Raw genomic sequence first — 19,100 nt, forward strand, 5'->3', positions numbered from 1 at the left:
CTGAAAGTTTTAGCTCATTTGGTTGTAGGATGAGCTGGCGCTTTTAATTTGAATTTTGTATGGGGATGAAAAAATGACACTACTACACTCTATCGATCATAAAAAAAGTTTCCTTATCCTCGATTTGATTCAGATTTTCAAATCTTGTATTTAGTTAATGAGTAACAACTTTGCTGAAGATTGGATCATGAATCCAGTTAGTTTTATTGAAATATTCGCTTTTTAATGTATATGAGCATTTTGTATATGAAAGTTTCAACTAAATCCCCTATATAAACATTAAACCAAAAGCACCAGTCCGTGTTGCGTCAAAAACAGCTGAAACATTCAGAGAGTGGTTATCTCACCTACTGACACGAGTCTATATCTTGACCTGTGGAAAATATTAACTTTAATTTTTTAGTGATAATCTAGTTGATACGGTTGCATAAGCTGCCTGTATTTTATTGCAATATACGAATGAATATCTGCATAATACTAGCTTGAATCATGATGCTGTCTTCAGTAAAGTTGATCCTTATAGATTAAGCTACATGTGCTGAAATTCTGTGCTGAAAAGAGTGTGCTGAACTAGTTTTATGCACGCAAGACTGAAGGAATGTTATTTTTCCATACATTTCGAAAAAAATCCCCATTAAACTTTAAGCCAAAAGCGCCAGCTCGTGTTGCATCCGAATGAGCTGAAATTTTCAGAGAGTTATTTTCTCACTTAATGGCACAAACCCTAATAAACAAATACCATAAACGATGGGTAAACTATCCCACGAATGGTTTGGATGATACCCCGAACACGTCGATTTGAATGATCAAAATATCAAATGAAAGGTTATTAAAAATACTTTTAAGAAAAATATATAATAAGTTTTAAAAATTGGAGTTTTGTATAGAAGAACTTTGATTATATTTGTTGTTTATGGTTTTCATGGTTTGTAGACAATCGGCGTAACACGTTTTTATATTTTTCTTTGAAAATTTATTTTCTACACAACATACCAAAAAAATCAGCGATGGGTCGCATTCAATACCGTTGTTTACGTATTGCCCTTGGCTGTATGCATTCAACACACAATATGAGCCTAGAGCAATAGAAGATTTTTCACTGATGGATCACGCATTGATGGATCCACTGGCTTCGGTGTCTTCAATGAATACTCAACCGCCTTTCGAAAACTTCAGGAACCTTGTTCCGTTAATGTTGCTGAGCTGGCAGCAATCAACTTCGCATTGGGGATGATTTCCGACATGCCCATAGACCATTACTTCATCTTCTCGGATAGTCTCAGTTTGATTGAGGCTAGTCGGTCGATGAAAAAAGGTAGGCACTCATTTAATTTCCTTTCAAAGGTAAGGGAGCAGATGAGTTTGCTGGTCGAAAGATCATATATGATTACCTTTGTATGGGTCCCCTCACATTGCTCAATCCCAGGCAACGAGAAGGCAGACTCTCTCGCAAAGTTAGGTGCACAACAAGGCGAGGTTTATGATAGAAGAATTTCACATGATGAATTTTTCTCATTAGTACGTCAGAGTTCTCTTTTAAGTTGGCGAAACGATTGGACAAGTAATTCTTTTGGGCGGTGGTTACATTACATTATTCCAAATGTTTCTTCGGTAGCATGGTTAAAAGGTCTATATGTAAGTCAGGGCTTCATTCGCGTGATGTCAAGACTTATGTTCAACCACTACTCGCTAGACGCATATCTCTACAGAATAAACCTAGTAGACAGCAATATATGTAGGTGTAGAACCGGTTATGATGACATCGATCATGCAATTTGGTGTTGCCCGGGTTATGACGCCTCCAGAGCACGACTGTTGGATACCCTAGTGGCCCGATGTAGACAACACTTCCGTGAAGTAAGAGATGTATTGGGAACCCGTTATCTTCCCTACATGCAGGTGATCTACGAATTCCTTAGTTTGTCTGATGTTAGAGTTTGATGTAGCCATCCCCTCCTTACCAAACAATTTCCAGCCATTGTGTCCCAGTCTTATTATCCTCCTGTTTCTGTGCTACTTGCCCCTGCCCAGCCAGGATTTGGGCAACCGTCCGAGAGTAGTATCTGAAGGAGACTTCAGAAACCAGTTTCCTACCTAGATCCTTTATATTAACGCATATATACAGTAAACTATTGAAAACATGGTAAATGTCCAGCATTGTCCAAAAACGTCGAATTAACTAACAAATCCACCAATTGCTGCATATGCTGCTTCCCCAGCACAGTCGTCAGAGAGTAGTAAGTAGACGAAACAAGTCAAAGTGGCATTCGCCTTCGATCCTCGGGCGCGTGTGAATAGGAAGGATGGAATTGCGTATTATTTTGCACACTCATCGCCATATTCAGAACCAAACGCAAATTCTTCTAGATAACCACCATCCGTCGTCTGGTTCGCCGTGGCGGTGTCTGACGTATCTCCGGTTTGATTTAAAAGGTGATGGTGTCACCTACACTAAACACGCCAAGCGTAAGCGATTTTGAAGTTGCCTCCCTGGTACAGTACTACCGAAGTACATAGAATTTCGAATGTTGAGACTTTAGAACAAATGTCCAACAAAATAATTAATAATTTCAGGCAAAAATCGTTGCACTCCCCAATTGCAACGATTAATTCCCTTTATGCCTAGATAAGGTTTAGTTTTAGTTTTTAGTTTTAAGATTTCAATTGTTACACTGACATGCAGGTTTAAAAAACCTGTTTAAAATACTGAATTCCCAAGGCAGGAACAATGTAAAAACACATAGATATATATCATAACAATTAAGGCTGGTAAGTTACTGTAGTAACTGGAGCACCTAGGTTAAAATGAAATGTAATTTATTTTGAATTTGGAACAAATAGAGTTAAAAAAACAAAACGTAGATGACGACATCTCTTCTGATGCTTGCAAACATGATGAATCACGTTTTCTTTCTCGATTCTAAAACTTCCACCAATCACGCACGTATAACCGTCCGGGAGGCAGAATGTCAGCGCTAATCAAGCAAAAGCACCCGAAAACTATGAAAGCAAACGCAAGCACAAAACAGAGAGCAAATTTACAACACAAGTGCGGCGATTTTTTCTAGTGTACAGATCTCCGAAAGTTTAAACTCATTTGATAAGAAACTGACTTGGCACAAACCATTTTAAGTTTATATGGAAATTTCTATGGGAAACCAAATTTTTTATTATCTATTATTTCCATATTGTACTGTTAACAAGTGCTATTGCTATTCTTATGGGAATTTTTATGAGCTACATCTTAGCAGAAAATTGTTTTTCAGCCAAACGTCAAATTAAATAGTTATTAATTGTTTAAGAGATTGATAATCTTATGGCAAGTTTAAGCAACTGTGTTGTGGGCAACACTGTATTCTGCAGTGTGACATAGTAGCCATGATTTTTGTCCTCTATTCTACGCGCCATAAACACCAATATTGCCAGCTGAACAGTTGATTGAGCATAACCATAAGACATCAGTAACTTGAATCATTAATAATTTTTCTTCCTTACATTTGATCGAAAAGTGGTCTTGAACAAACTTGTAGCTGAGAAAATTTTCAACAAGCGCAGTTATCATTTTCTAAAGTATATCAAACTTGTGAATTTTGAGATAGACATGAACCGAAATTATGGTTTTCCCATAGTAATTTTTATATAAACTTCAAATGGTTTGTGCCAAGTCAAGTTCTTACTAAATGAGTTCAAATTTTGGGAGGATAATCAGGACCCAATTTGGAACCGTTTGAGCACTGTGGAGCGAAAATTTCAAATTTTGCATCAATCTAATGTGCAGCTCCGCTGCTTCTGTATACACACTTAGATTTTTTTACAGGAGTCATTATTTTTACTGGATTTTTGGATTACTGAAAAACTCGATTAAAATTCAAATGACTGTTATTCGTAAAGATTGGATAAATCGAAATTTTTTATTTTTCATCATTACACGGGGTTAACAGAAGTAAGTCTGTAAATTTTCCTAACACATTTTCTCAACTTTGAATGTTTTACAGACGTAGACGTAGACGTAGCTGAAAGTTTAGAAATATTTAAACATAATCCATCAACATTGCTTAATAGAGATCAAGGAAACGGATACTCGAGACTCTTTAGCATGCTACCTAAAACAACGTAGCGTAGCATGCTTCTACCTGTTGGAGACTGAATTTAGGTACCTGGTTAGGTAAATTTGGACATGGCAGTGGATACCTGCTGATTTTTAGTACCTATTGATTAGTATATAACTAGTAGATAAAAGATGGATTCTTCAGTGGTGTTGAACTACTTGGCACTGATGAAGTCTGCAAGAGACGAAATACGCGTATCTGTCAAAAGATAAGCAATTATAACGGAATTTAAAGGAAATAAACCAACCCAAAGCTCTTCATAAAAATTGTGATGACAATTTAGTGCAAAATCGCAATAGTGCCCGAAATTAACTCCCTACAAAACTCGAAGTGGCAGTGAAAGTGCGTATGATTTGTGGACGCTGTATCGTATTAGCTTAAGAGCTCAGTATGTTCCATTCCCGGTCCGGTGGAGGAAATTTTCCAGGTTGGAAATTTTCTCAATTTCCCTGAGCATAGATTATCACTGTGCTTGTAATAATACAGATTCATGTATTGGTTGGCATATAAAGCTTTCAATTAATGTGACATGCAAGCTTCAGGAAAAGTCATGTGAAAAGAGGGAAATCAAAGCATTACTGAAAATTTCATAGAGGCTCGCGGATTTCTGAAAAGTTTCTATCTGCATCAGTGAAATTCATCGAATTTCGAAGAAATGCACGGAAACTGTGCTAACTTCAGACAATATCCGTGAAAGTAAGACAACTTCTAAGAGCTACAAAAGACGTTCTTAGAAGTTCAGAGAAAAAATTCTTACTTTAGAGAATTCCTGCAAATTTCGAAGAACTTCTGCGAGCTTCAGGAATAATAACGAAATTCCGAGAATTCTTCTTTGACAATCATTTAATATTTCGATTTATTATTGCAAGGTGCTTCAAATGCATGTTGTGCCAATATATCTCAATAAGTTTACTAATATGAGATCCTTTTCTGTTCCCACATTTATAGATGGTAAAACACATGTTTTTCAAACATATGAATGATATTTATGTGCTGTAATCAAATCAACTCACTTTCCCTCCCCATGGACATGGAGGTTGACGGTACTGAAGCAATGGGTTATGTTTATTTTCTTTATATTTGCAACGATGATGATTTCGATGATGATGATGTATCAGATTTGTTCTGTATACAGAGCAACTGGGAGGGCTTATTAGAAACTTCTCACCAATCTTCTAGTAAATTTTGCATATAATTTATTAATATTTTATTTTATTTAAGCATATTATTTTTGTTACAGTCAATTAGCATTAGCATACAATAAAAGAGATTTAATATTACTTGCTCGTTTTTGCGTAAAATAATCAAAATTTATTTTACTTGTAATAACCTTTGAAAGTTTTTTTCATGTTTTTTTTGTGATCTGAAAATTTTCACAGTTTGGTTAGAAGTTTCGAAGCTAACGCATGTCCACAGGTTTAATAGAAAGATAGGCAGAAAAAGTTTATCATGAAGAATGGTTGCATGTAGGGTTGCTTCCACTCACTTGCTATAGATGCGTGATTTTCGGAGTTTTGAATGCGTTAGATGTTGTAATGGAGATTTGTGTTGTTGGATGCAGGAGGATATTGGAGGGTGGGTGTTTGACGCATAGAGCCTGTCAATTTCGCTTTCAGAGTGTCGCAGTCAGCGGTTTTATGATTCGTGAGCGCTCGCGATTCGTAGAATCGTTGATTGTGACTGCAAGTGGATTTGGCGGGTTTTGTGTGTCGGACGCTTGCTTTTTGGCCTCTTTTTGTGTCTAACATGTGCAGAGTTTCATTATAGCGTCTAATGGTTTTGAGATTCCTGGTTGCGTGAAATATATTTGTAAGAATATCTTTTTGAGATTTTAGTAGTCACGTTTTGTTTGTAGTTTATATTTTATTTCTTTCATGTAATTATCGTAAATAATAGTTATTCAATAATAGATATTTTATCCATATATTCGTACTTTGATGCGAAGCGCTCTGGATTATGAGAAGCTCGATGACCCTGGAGGGGTCGATTTTGCTTACTGAGCAGAAAATCATGGATTTAACCCCAAGCTCTTCCACAGCACAATAAATCGCCACCATCATTTGTATATTTGATATTGAACATTAACCTCGGAAACTATTTGCATATCAGGCGAAAATGTAGTCCTGTATTTTTGCGAAGCGTTATGGTTCTGAGATGCTCGATGACCCTGGAGGGATCGTTTTTGCTTACTGAGCAGAAAATCATGGGTTTAATCCCAAGCTCTCCGTCATGACTCTTAAAATTCATGATCACTAAACAAAATGAATATGTTCTTTCGATAGCCGGCTATCGAGAGATTAAATAAACAGCAAATAAACAACCCGCATAAACGCGAACCATAAATTGACCTTACCTAAAATGGTTAAAAATTGTTTATAATCCCTGCTAAACTTCAACTGAAATGGTTATGGAACTTTACATGAACGTTTAATGATAAAGTTTCAACCTTATGTATTATGGTTTTTTGGAACTGGACCTTACAAATAATGGGTTGTTAAGAACCATTACCGTTCCAAATTCTTGTTTTCTCCATACATTTTCGGAAAGAGAACTATATTAGAACCTTTTAACTTATGGTTTGAGAACTTTAATGGTAATGGTTATGGTAGTCAGTAAGGTCCACGAATGGTTTTGTAACATCGATCAACTTTATGTGGAATATATCGCGAATTGGTTGCCTGTAATTTACTGATTACCAATTCACGATATATTCCACGTAAAGTTGAGCGATAATACAAAACCATTAATGGACCTTACTGGCTACCATAACCATTACCATTAATGTTCTCAAATCATAAGTAAAAACGTTCTTATATAGTTCTCTTTCTGAAAATGTATGGAGAAAACAAGAATTTGGAATGGTAATGGTTCTTAACAACCCATTATTTGTAAGGTCCATTTCCAAAAAACCATAATACATAAGGTTGAAACTTTATCATTAAACTTTCATGTAAAGTTCCATAACCATTTCAGTTAAAGTTTAGCAGGGATTATAAACAATTTTTAACCATTTTAGGTAAGGTCAATTTATGGTTCGCGTTTATGCGGGAATACATACTTTTGGTTGCATCGCCAACTTGAGGTGAATCCTAACCGAATACCCTTCCCAACCCTCCAACTCCGTAGCACTTATGAGGGTGTCGCTAAGTCGGTGGCCTCTCGTTAAGTAAGTACTACATCAACATTTCCTTCCCTATCCCTAGTTATGGTAAAGATGGGCGTGGCCGGGAATAGCGACAGTCATGCTTCTGTTACTCTTGTTTAGATTGGAACCAATGTTTACTCCCCAGCATTATTCCTGAAAGTAGTCTAACTGAGAATTCCAGAAGAGACGTGAGTGTCGCTAGTATCCAATCTACGAAGTATATCATAACAACGCTAACGCTAATCAAATCAACTCACTTTCTTTAGACATACTGTAAGTCAAAGTGATAATAAAATAACTCGAACAATTATTGGAACAGGTCATTCGAATCAATCAAAAAACTCTTGATAAATTTTACCCCAAAACAGTATTTAAATATTTTTTTAACTATAATTAATAAAACTAAAACTTCCGTAAATATTTTTTTATCCCCATAGGATTGCAATGATCGGGGTTGATGAGAAAATTTTTAAAGTGACTACGATGCCGGACGAGTTAGTCTATGGTGACCAATTCAACACCGGATTCACGATCTGATTAATCATAATCTTCTTGAAAATCTTTATGGTTCGGTAATCGCTGGTCTGTCTTTATCTATGTCTTCTTCTCATTCGTACGTCATTTTTAATGTCTGGATGGTTTTCTTGTTTAAGGTCATGATGTGTTTGTGTATCAGTGTGTGGGTGTGTGTGTTTGTGTGTGTGTTTGTGTTTTTGCACCAAATGATTATATTTCTTCCTCATCTCCTAGTAATAACTGCGCTCAAAAAAAAAAAACTAACAAAAAAAGTAGAAGGGTCTGTGCTTAGGGGCACGAACGGAAGCTTGACGTAGGACCGCTAGTGGACGGAATAAATGTGAAGAGCATTTAGTTCTTTTAATTGATCAATTATCTATTATCTCAACTCTTTCCGTTTTTGAATTGTAGGCGTACCAACTTTTTTTTTTTTTTTTTTTTTGTAGTGATCCAGTGGCAGCACTTGCTTAAACTCTACACTGGACCCCTTTTATTGATAAATTTTGCTTCTATGAGCCTCTATTTTAAATCAACACACAGACGTTCCTAGGCTATGGTGCCCGTTTGGTCACTGTTGTTTTTGTGCTGATCCAAATAGTTTTGATAATATAATTGCGCATTCTTTTTTTTTTTAAGGTTGATTTTGTCCCAGTCTTGTCTTATGTCGTCACTTATTTTGTCATTTTGTCTTGTGTATTAACCCCCACTTGTCTTGTTTATTGTGTCAACTTGTGTCTATTTTCCTTCCCCATCTGTTACTCTGTCATGACTAATTTCATTGATATATAAAAATAATAACATCAATTACATGATAATATGGTTATTTCTCGATTACTTTTTCAAAGGGAAGCACCAGCTCCTGCAAACAATGCATCCGATCGTCGATCCGGCACAACCGGCAGCTCGCACACGCTTATCAACACCACCAGCAGGTAGAGGAAAATTTCCCCTATCTGATGATAGTGCCAGCCCGCGTGGGCGAGCCACCAGTTAAGCCAAATCGACGACCAAACGTACCGCCTACAAAAGCCGATACGCTCCCTTGAAAAAGTTATCGAGATTTCTACTAATTAATGAATTATTGACAATTACCTCTCATGATCCTTGGCTCTGATTTTAACTTACCACTTTTTGATTATTTATCAAATACCTCTCCCAGAATATATAACTCCCCGATGCCTTGTTGGTTTCTGGTCTCATTTGGATTGGTCCTGAATTTGTTTGACATCCTGTTCGAAGTAATTCTTTGAGTTCCAGCTTGTACGTGTCTCACGTCATATGATTCGCCATTCATAAAGATAATGGGTTAAAAGGGAGTAAAACATACATAAAGGTAGATAAGTATTAGTTGTACTTGATCCAAACAATAGAAAGAAGCATAGATGACTTAGTAGAAAAATAAAACTAGTAAAAGTGCAATGGATAAGTGTTAGTTCCGGGATCATTTTAGTGTTAGTAGTTATGTTAGTTTTGATCCATATTCAGCCCTGCCGGCCCCTCCAGCACTATTTGCAGCAATTGTGATAAGATTGTGCGACACTGCTACTACTACTATGTTAGATGTATGACTTGTCAATTTTCGCAACGCAATGTCTTTCAATAAATCACTCAATCAATTTGATGTTTGAAAATTTGCTCAAACGGGCTTTGTTGACACATCATACCTTACCGAAAACTAAAGCACAACAATCCTAATTCTTATTTCAAACCTATCAACATATTTAACACACCTTTCCTAAAACTTCACTTGTTCGTAAGCGCCTGGTTGAAGATATGACTTTCGCTATTGACATTGTCTGTAATTAACAAATACACTAAATGTGAAGATTTATTATACAACTTCATAGGCTAGTCGCCTCCCTAAGCGGACCCCCCGCGTCCTATCTCTTATGTTAATTAACTTTCTGAATTCTATAATTGAAGTTTATTTAATAAATAACTGAAATCTCTAATCTACCTACACAATCATAACCCATGCTTTTAAACTACAATTTAACGTGTTTCAAGTACTTCTGGCTTTTACATATATTAATTATATCTTTGTTCATCCCAGATGACACCTTCAAGTGACTCAAATGCTTCACTTTGAAGTTAGTTTCCAAGCTAATTTTAAATTGTATATTGTATAGGGTAAATGTTCCAACTACGCTCTCACGCTTCCACTATGTGGCACCACGAAAATACATATGGGTATGTCACAATAGAAGCACACCACAGTGGAAATCCCGAGCCTTAGTTCAAACACTTATCCCAAATCAAAATGAAGCACATATAATATTAGTTACAATACCATGTACAAAAATAATGTTTAACATTGTTTCCTGAGTAATAATTCAATGAAAACAACAATGAAAGCTTGTCACGCAAATAGAAGGAGCACTGTTGGGCACTTTCTGAAATATTTCAATAGTATAATTCCCTTGCAAACCCAAATGAATCTATCTGCGTAAAAATAAATAAAATAAGAGTGATTTGCGGCAAAACCCGCCAACGTCAGTGCCTATACGTAAGCGTACTACGACGCGGCTCTCAATTAAAGGAGTAACAAGTGTGATACTATCACTGCTAGACTAGATCTTTGGTTCAGTAGTCATCTAGCAGTGGTTTATCAGAGAGGGGAAGCTCAGTAATCTCCATTGCCTGCCCATGACGCCATTCTATCGCGGCATGAGCCAGCAACGCCGACCATAAACCCACCGTCTCCAACAATCCACTAGCATGAAATTAAGCCCGCCCACCAACAGCAAGGTGCAAAAACTAGCCAAGGGGAGGGGAATTGTAGGCGTACCAGATTTGAAGTAATTTTTTTTCAAAGAGAAAGTTGATTAAGAGAATCAATCAAAATCACTTGCACCCCTGCTTCAAATTTGGTTACAAGATTACAACTCTGGAGAGCATTTTGTGTGGTCGTTGGGGGCTTGTGGTTCTGAATATGGACAAGATAGCACAGATACATTCTATTAAAACTCTTTACTGATGTAATCATCCATGGGCACTTACGCTTGGCGTGTTTAGAGTAGGTGACAGCATCACGGACCTTATTTTCCAGGAACACCTTCAACACACCTCGTAGATCAGACCGGAGATACGTTTGACACCACCACGGCGAGCCAGACGACCGATGGCGGTTATCTCGAAGAACTTTGCTATGACGCTTGGCGCCTCCATTACCAGACCTTTTCTTCCTTGGTCACGACCAATCAATTGTTGATTGTTAGGTGTGGAGGAGTGGATTAGCCACCAACTTCCTACTGCTGAAAATGAGCTTATGCCATACAGCAGCGCTCTTTTATATCTTTTCATGTTAAAGCAGAATGATGTGCAACCAAGTGGTATAAAAGCTACAAAGACTCCTCCCATTAAAGGGTGATACGGTCAAAATTTGGTCAAGGGAAAACGCGTGTAAATCGGTGAAATCGTTTATTTAAAAAATCAAATTAAATTTCTTTTTCAAGTTCAATTAGTATAAAATTCAGGAAAAATATTCAGTTAGGCTTCCGCTTTTCCAAATCCGAATTGCCGGGCCTTACGCTTGACCCCTGCCATCAGATTTTGTACAGCCACCTTGTCCACCTTCTTCGCCGCAGAAAGCCAGTTTGCCTTGAACTGCTGCTCGCCCTTAGCAGTTTTTTTGGTCTTCTTTAGGTTCCGCTTGACAATAGCCCAGTATTTCTCAATTGGGCGGAGCTCTGGCGTGTTGGGAGGGTTCTTGTCCTTGGGAACCACCTGCACGTTGTTGGCGGCGTACCACTCCATGGCCTTTTTACCGTAATGGCAAGATGCCAAATCCGGCCAAAACAGTACGGAACAACCGTGTTTCTTCAGGAAAGGTAGCAGACGTTTATTCAAACACTCTTTCACGTAAATTTCTTGGTTGACAGTCCCGGAAGCTATGAAAATGCTGCTTTTCAAGCCACAGGTACAGATGGCTTGCCAAACCAGATATTTCTTTGCGAACTTTGACAGTTTCATGTGCTTGAAAACATCTGCTACCTTTCCCCTTCCTTTTGCCGTATAAAACTCCTGTCCCGGAAGCTGCTTGTAGTCGGCTTTGACGTAGGTTTCGTCGTCCATTACCACGCAGTCAAACTTCGTCAGCATCGTCGTTTACAGCCTCCGGGATCGCACTTTGGCCGTCGTATTTTGTTTATCATCGCGATTTGGAGTCACTACCTTCTTGTAAGTCGATAGTCCGGCTCGTTTTTTGGCTCGATGCACGGTTGTAGACGATACACCCAGCTTATTTGCGGCATCTCGGAGAGAGAGGTTAGGGTTTCGCTTGAAACTACCGGCAACTCTCTTTGTCGTCTCAGCGGCTTCCGGTTTTCGATTTCCCCCCGATCCAGACTTCCTGGCTGTCGACAAACGTTCCCCAAACACTTTAATTACATTTGTAACGGTTGATTTGGCAACTTTTAGCGATTTTGCCAACTTTGCGTGCGAGTAGCTCGGATTTTCGCGATGCGCGAGCAAAATTTTGATACGCTGCTCTTCTTGCTTGGACGGCATTTTGACAACTGAAGAGTGAATTCCAAAATCAAAATAGGAGCAACATTCTACACACACACACCTTCAAAATGAGGGGTGTTCAGGTTTTTTAAATGCAAAATTGAAAGAAATACGTCAAGTTGATATTGACCAAATTTTGACCGTATCACCCTTTATGAGTAGTTTGCTATCAAGTAGCGACACTGACTCTTTTCTTTTTGCGTACACGGCGAATGAGAACGACCCAAATTTGAGTTTAGTTCACTCATAATCGCCAAAAGTGCAGGAACTCAGCGATGAGTAAATTTGTCTCATGATTTCCTGTGGAAAACCTAAAAAATCTGCCGGAAAATGAGGAAATTGACGAAAATTTTATTCAGTCTCGCAGTAGTACTAATAGACTGAGTGAATACAATCTTTATTTTCTCAAATTCGGGAATTTTTCCCTGGAAAATCCTGGGAAAACATGAGGCAAATTTACTCATCGCTGAGTTCCTGCACTTTATTTCTTATTTCTGAGATAACTAAACTCAAATTTGGGTCGATCTCATTCACCGTGATATCACCTTGAAAGATATCGGCGCCGGTGGTTAGCGTGATTACCTCTCACCCCAGCAGTTGGTCCCCGGTTGAGTTGATGGGGCGATTGGTAGGGTCCAGGTGTGGGAGCTGCCTCCCTGGCGTCGGTAGCATTGGAGCTCAGCACGGAAAACAAATCTCGCGTCACTTTTCAATAGGTCTTATCTACATTGATCGATTCTCTTCATCGACACTCTCTTTCGTAAATAACTCGGCTTCACAAATTTTTCCTGCCGTCTTCGTCGAATTAGATGCTAGATTGTTGCTTCTTCCATCGAAAATATCCGGCCGTGGCGATTCAAAGTTGATCAAGGTTGATGAAAATAATTTGTACCCCTGCTTCCAGTTTGATTACATGAGCATTTTGTGTGATCGTTAGTTCTGAATATGGACAAACAGGCAGATGAATTTTATTCCTACTATTTACTGTAATAAGCTTGGTGGCCCTGAAAAGAGCCGTTTTGTTGCCAAAGTTGGTGATGATTTAACCTCCGAAACCAAACAGAGTGCGTCTTTGTCACTTCAAAACGTACACGGTTAGAAAAAAGTACCCAAAATTAAGTTCTTTTCACTCATCTCGGCACTATAGTGCAGGAACCCAAAAATGGAAGTGACGACTGTGCTGGGGAAGCAGCATATGCATGTAGGTAATTGGTGGATTTGTTAGTTAATTCGACGCTTTTGGACAATGCTGGACATTTACCATGTTTTCAATAGTTTCTTGTTGAAAATCAACATTCGGAAACATTGTTATCGATGCGTAGCCATATTTCTTATCGATTGGTCATAAAATTATTGAAATTGGACCAGGGGCAGCTGAGTTATTGAGGTTCAAAATCTTTCTTAATTTATGACATGTTCCATTTTCGGTTTTCACAAAGTGTACACCCATATAGAAATCAAAGACGTAGTCCTACGTCAAAAAAGGTTGAAAAAGTTTATACCATAACATATCTAACTTACTATACACATTTGTTGACTAATACCTAAAAGTAATTTTTAATTTTATGACGATAAGTTGCTCAAAACAGCAGCCTGCAATTTTTTTTTCTTCATCCCCATAGGATGATTTCAATGATCGGGGTTGATGTGAAAATTTTTCAAGTGACTACGATGCCGGACGGATTAGTCTATGGTGACCAATTAAACACCGGATTCACGATCTTGATTAATCATAATCTTCTTAAAAATCTTTATGGTTCGGTAATCGCTGGTCTGTCTTTGTCTATGTCTTCTTCTCATTCGTACGTCATTTTTAATGTCTGGATGTTTTCTTGTCTAATGTCATGATGTGTTTGTGCATCAGTGTGTGGGCGTGTGTGTGTGGGCGTGTGTGTGTTTGCACCAAATGATTATATTTCTTCCTCATCTCCTAGTTTTAACTTTGATAAAAAAAAGGTTGCAAAAGTTCATACCATAACATATCTAACTTACTATTCACATTTGTTGACTAATACCTAAATGTAATTTTTAATTTTATGACGATAAGTTGCTCAAAATTTTTGCTTCCAGTCGGCGGCTAAAACGCACATCATCAAACTGGAACGGATCCAGTATCGCTGTCTTCGTATCGCGTTAGGATGCATGCACTCGACTCATACGACGAGTCTCGAAGTGTTGGCGGGCATGTTGCCACTATCGGATCGGTTTTCGGAATTGTCCCTCAGGCTCCTCACCCGTTGTAAAGTTATGAACCCACTGGTAATCGAAAACTTTGAGAAGCTTCTTGAGCTAAACCCTCAAACTCGTTTTATGTCATTGTACTACGTGTACATAACTCAGGATGTCACAGCATAATCCCCATCGTGTATGCTTCTCCGACTTCGGCAATTCAGTTAGTTTTGATTTATCTATGAAGCGGGAGATTCGTGGAATTCCAGAACATCATCGTTCCATGATTGTTCCGTCAATTTACGCTGCAAAGTTTGGCCAAGTTGATTCCGCAAGATCGTTCTTCACAAATGGATCACTAATAGAGTCGTCCGCTGGTTTTGGTATTTTTAACGAATTTCATAGCGCCTCTCGAATGCTTCAAGCTCCTTGTTCCGTATATGTTGCTGAACTGGCGGCAATACACTATACGCTAGAAACGATCGCCTCACTTGCACCAGATCACTATTTTATTTTTACGGATAGTCTCAGTTCTGTCGAGGCTATTCGATCCATGAGGCCGGTAAAGCACTCCTCGTATTTTCTCATGAAAATACGAGAGCTTCTGAGTGCTTTATCTTTAAGATCTTTTGTTAGGACCTTTGCATGGGTCCCATATCATTGCTCGATTCCGGGCAATGAGAAGGCGGACTCACTTGCTAAGGTGGGCGCTATGCAAGGCGATATTTACGATCGACAAATCGCCTACAATGAATTTTTCTTCATTTATCATCAACAGTCGCTCGCCAGCTGGCAAAATAAATGGAGTGAAGGAAGTTTGGGACGATGGCTATTCTCGATCATCCCTAAGGTGTCGAAGAGTCCTTGGTTCAAGGGGTTGGATGTGGGTCGAGACTTCATTCGACTGATGTCTCGCCTCATGTCCAATCACTATTCGTTAAACGCTCACTTGTTTGGTGTTGGGCTGGGAGACAGCAATCTCTGTGAATGTGGACAAGGTTACCAAGACGCCGATCACATCCTTTGGTCTTGTGCTGAGCATCGTGGAGTCAGATCTGAGCTGTGCGATTCCCTTCGGGCTCGAGGTAGACAACCTAATGTTCCAGTTCGGGATATTTTGGCTAGACGTGATCTGGTGTTTATGAAACTCATATATGTTTACTTTAAGAATACTAACCTTAGATTGTAAGTTTGATTAACCTTGTGTTTAGTTTGTGTATTGTGCGTGTAGTTTTTTTAATGTTTGTTTTCAAGATGAATAGAAATAAGTTCATGTTTTAGGATTAATTAAATATTTGTATAATAAATCATATTTCAAACCTCCTTCTCACTTTCCCCATCCAAAAAATTGTAAATCTCCACTAACCTCGAGACGACCGCGAGTAATCGGTTCAATTCCTTTAACTCTAGATTTAAGACATTAATCATGTATAATGCAAATGATAACTCGGCTCTGTAAAGTTTATTCGATTGAGCCTGTACAAATAAATTAATATAAAAAAAAAAAAATGCTCAAAACAACAGCCTGTAATTCCGTACCAGAATCCGCCTCCAATTTAATGTCTTTCGATATTTTCGAAGGCGAACACTCCGCAACCTATTATTGCTAGTGATTCTGTCCAATTGTTAGGTATCCAAATTATAGTCATTCGTAAATTTTTTATTGAGTATATGGATGAATTATCTATTATTGAATAACTATTATTTACGATAATTACATGATAATTACATGAAATAAATAAAATATAAACTACAAAACTACTAAAATCTCAAAAAGATATTCTCACAAATGTATTTCAAAGAAGAGGCCAAAAGGCAAGCGTCTGACACACAATACCCGTCAAATCCACTCGCAGCCACAATCAACGATTCTACGAATCGCGAGCGCTCACAAATCATAAAACCGCCGACTGCGACACTCTGAAAGCGAAATTGACGGCTCTATGCGTCAAACACCCGCCCTCTAATCTCCTCTGGTATCCAACAAACACAAATCCCCATTACAACATCTAACGAATTCAAAACCCCGAAAATCACTCATCTATAGCAAGTGAGTGGAAGCAACCCTGCATGCAACCATTCTTCAAGATACACTTTTTGTGCCTATCTTTCTATTAGGCCTGTAAACATGCGTTAGCTTCGAAACTTCTAACCAAACTGGGAAATCTATCAGATCACAAAAACTTGAAAAAACTTTCAATTGTATTATTGATTATTTTACGCAAAAACGAGCAAGTAATATTTTATCTTTTGTATCGTATGCTAATGCCAATTGACTGTAACAAAAATAATATGCTAAAATGAAATAAAATTTTAATAAAGTGATATGCAAAATTTATTAGAAGAGCATTATTTTATTGGTGAGAAGTTTCTAATAAGCCCTCCCAGTTCCTCTGTATACAGAATAAATCTGATATTTTAATCAGAATTGCTCAGTCTGCATGAAGCAGCCGATTTCATCAAGGAAGTTCTATTAACAACCAAGAATTAATCGTTTGAGGCATACTGAAGCATTAAGAAGGTGATATGTGTCACTATAGGAAATCATCATCGTTTTTTTTTTTTTTTTTTTCCTTGGATTTGTTTTCCGTCGATCTTGTTTTCCGTGCTGAGCACCAATGCTACCGACGCCAGGAAGGCAGCTCCCACACCTGGACCCTACCTATCGACCCATCAACTCATGAACCGGGGACCAACGGCTTTACTTCTCTTCCGAAGGAAGGCGTGATTACAGATGTTATGCCTCAGAACATCCCGGCGGCGCCGACTGGGATTGAACCCAGGCCTGCTGGGGTGAGAGGTAATCACGCTTACCACTACACCACCGGCGCCGCTTCAAATCATCATCGTTGTAAATATAAAAAAAATAAACATAACCCTTTGCTTCAGTACCGTCAACCTCTTTGTCCATATCTGGAGGGAACTAAAATTTTCGTAAATAATTTAACAAATAAATCTACTACCTTTCGTTACATATGTACCAGCATTGGTTAAAAAATAGACGAATTGAAAATAAACTACATGCAAAAAAAAACCACATATTACTGAAAATAGTAATCAATTTACCTCCGGTTTACGGTAATTATTCTGACTATCGCTAATTGTTCCATAAATCAAATCATGCTTCTAAGATATTCATAGTAATGCTGGTAAATTACCTTTTCGTGGGCGTTACTAGTATTAGAACAGCCACCGAACCTTAGTCCTAACAACTTCAAACAAGAGGAGCTGGATGTTTTTTTTTTGCGATAAAAGATACAATTCTTAGTCTTGTATCAGTGACAAGCCTTGGGTTTTTCCACCAAGGATGATCTTGAATCAAGGAAAAAATAATTAGTTAGTTTTCATCCATGTGATTCCTAATCTTCTATTCGTTGTTCTCTTGTTTGAAGCGGTTCAGACTAGGGTTCTAATGCATGGTGCATACCGGTGTCATTGCTTGATTTTGTTTTTTAGGAATCTGATGTTAACTGACAAATCAGCTCTCAAATATTATTGAGTACCGTGCAGAAGATCCAAATACCTAATAAATGCATCAGAATCCGTACACTTCATACAAAACACCTTCTCTTTTATAATGTGTAAGGCTTTCTCTTTGTAGCTCTTCTTAAAGTTCCATGCAAACCCATCGTAAGATCAGAAAGGATTTAAATTTGTTCTGAATACCCTTTGAATTCTTCTTAGTACCAGCTTCGAACGCAATATAAATTAATATAAATTGAATAACTAAAGGTTTATAATCATAGCTTAATTCGACAGTGAGCATGCATAAGGGCTAATACGCGATGATCGATTCTCTTCATCGATTTTCTCTTTGCATTGCTACAGCTAAGCGAAACAATTTTCTAGAATATGTTCAATGCAGAGTAGTAACAGGTTGTATTGGCTATCAAAAGCAACAGCAAACGCACCGAGAAACGTTAAATCTAGCGAGTTACTAACAAAAGAGAAAATCGACGAAGAGAATCGATCATCGCGTATAGGCCCTTATGCATGCTCACTGTCGAATTGGACTTCTAGGCATTTTACGCTTCTGTAGCAAGTCTTTTGGTGGCTCTCAATTAAGTGGTCTAGATGCAAAGTGATTAATGGAAAGATTTCTATGCCAACCAATGCATGAATCTGTACTATTTTTTTATCTAGTTCGTTTACTTGTAAGGCTCAATCGCGTTAGCTTTACGGAGCCGATAATTCATTGTTCTTTGTTTGTAACAAAATTCACTTAATTCTATGTCTAGTAGGAGTTGGGCCGAATACTCGCGGCTTACTCGAGGTTAGAGGGGTACATTGTCGAATGATAGGAAAAGGGGAGGAGCTTGGGGTAGGGTTTCGTTGTCTCATCAGAGCGATGTCGCCAGTATGAATGGTAGTGTGGTTCTAGATTCGTCTGGAGTTCGACCGGCTATGGTGACCAGTGGGCGACGATGAGACTTATCGAGACGGGGGACAAGACAAACAAAAACTAATAAAGAGATACAAAAGACAAACGAATTATATTCTTATACTAGACATTTGCAGAAACACATAAATCAACTGCATATAGCAGAGATCGCGGGTACCCAACACGTCTCTGATAGGGATGTAGGGTTGTCTTCCTTGGGCCTCGAGGGTATTCAAAAGTCGCTCTCTGGCGGCGTCATTATCCGTCCAAA

The 19,100-nt window shown here is 38.2% G+C and overlaps 1 protein-coding gene across 1 annotated transcript in view; it reads right to left on the bottom strand.

The window, feature by feature from the left end:
- Nucleotides 1–19,100, bottom strand: part of Syx16 (syntaxin 16) — a 54,206-nt gene that overhangs the window by 1,649 nt on the left and 33,457 nt on the right. The gene's annotated exons all lie outside the window — the stretch shown is intronic.

Source organism: Ochlerotatus camptorhynchus, unplaced genomic scaffold (assembly GCF_037179485.1).
Source record: "Ochlerotatus camptorhynchus isolate MF236.1 unplaced genomic scaffold, CSIRO-AGI_Acam_v1.1 ptg000802l, whole genome shotgun sequence".
NCBI lineage: Eukaryota > Metazoa > Arthropoda > Insecta > Diptera > Culicidae > Ochlerotatus > Ochlerotatus camptorhynchus.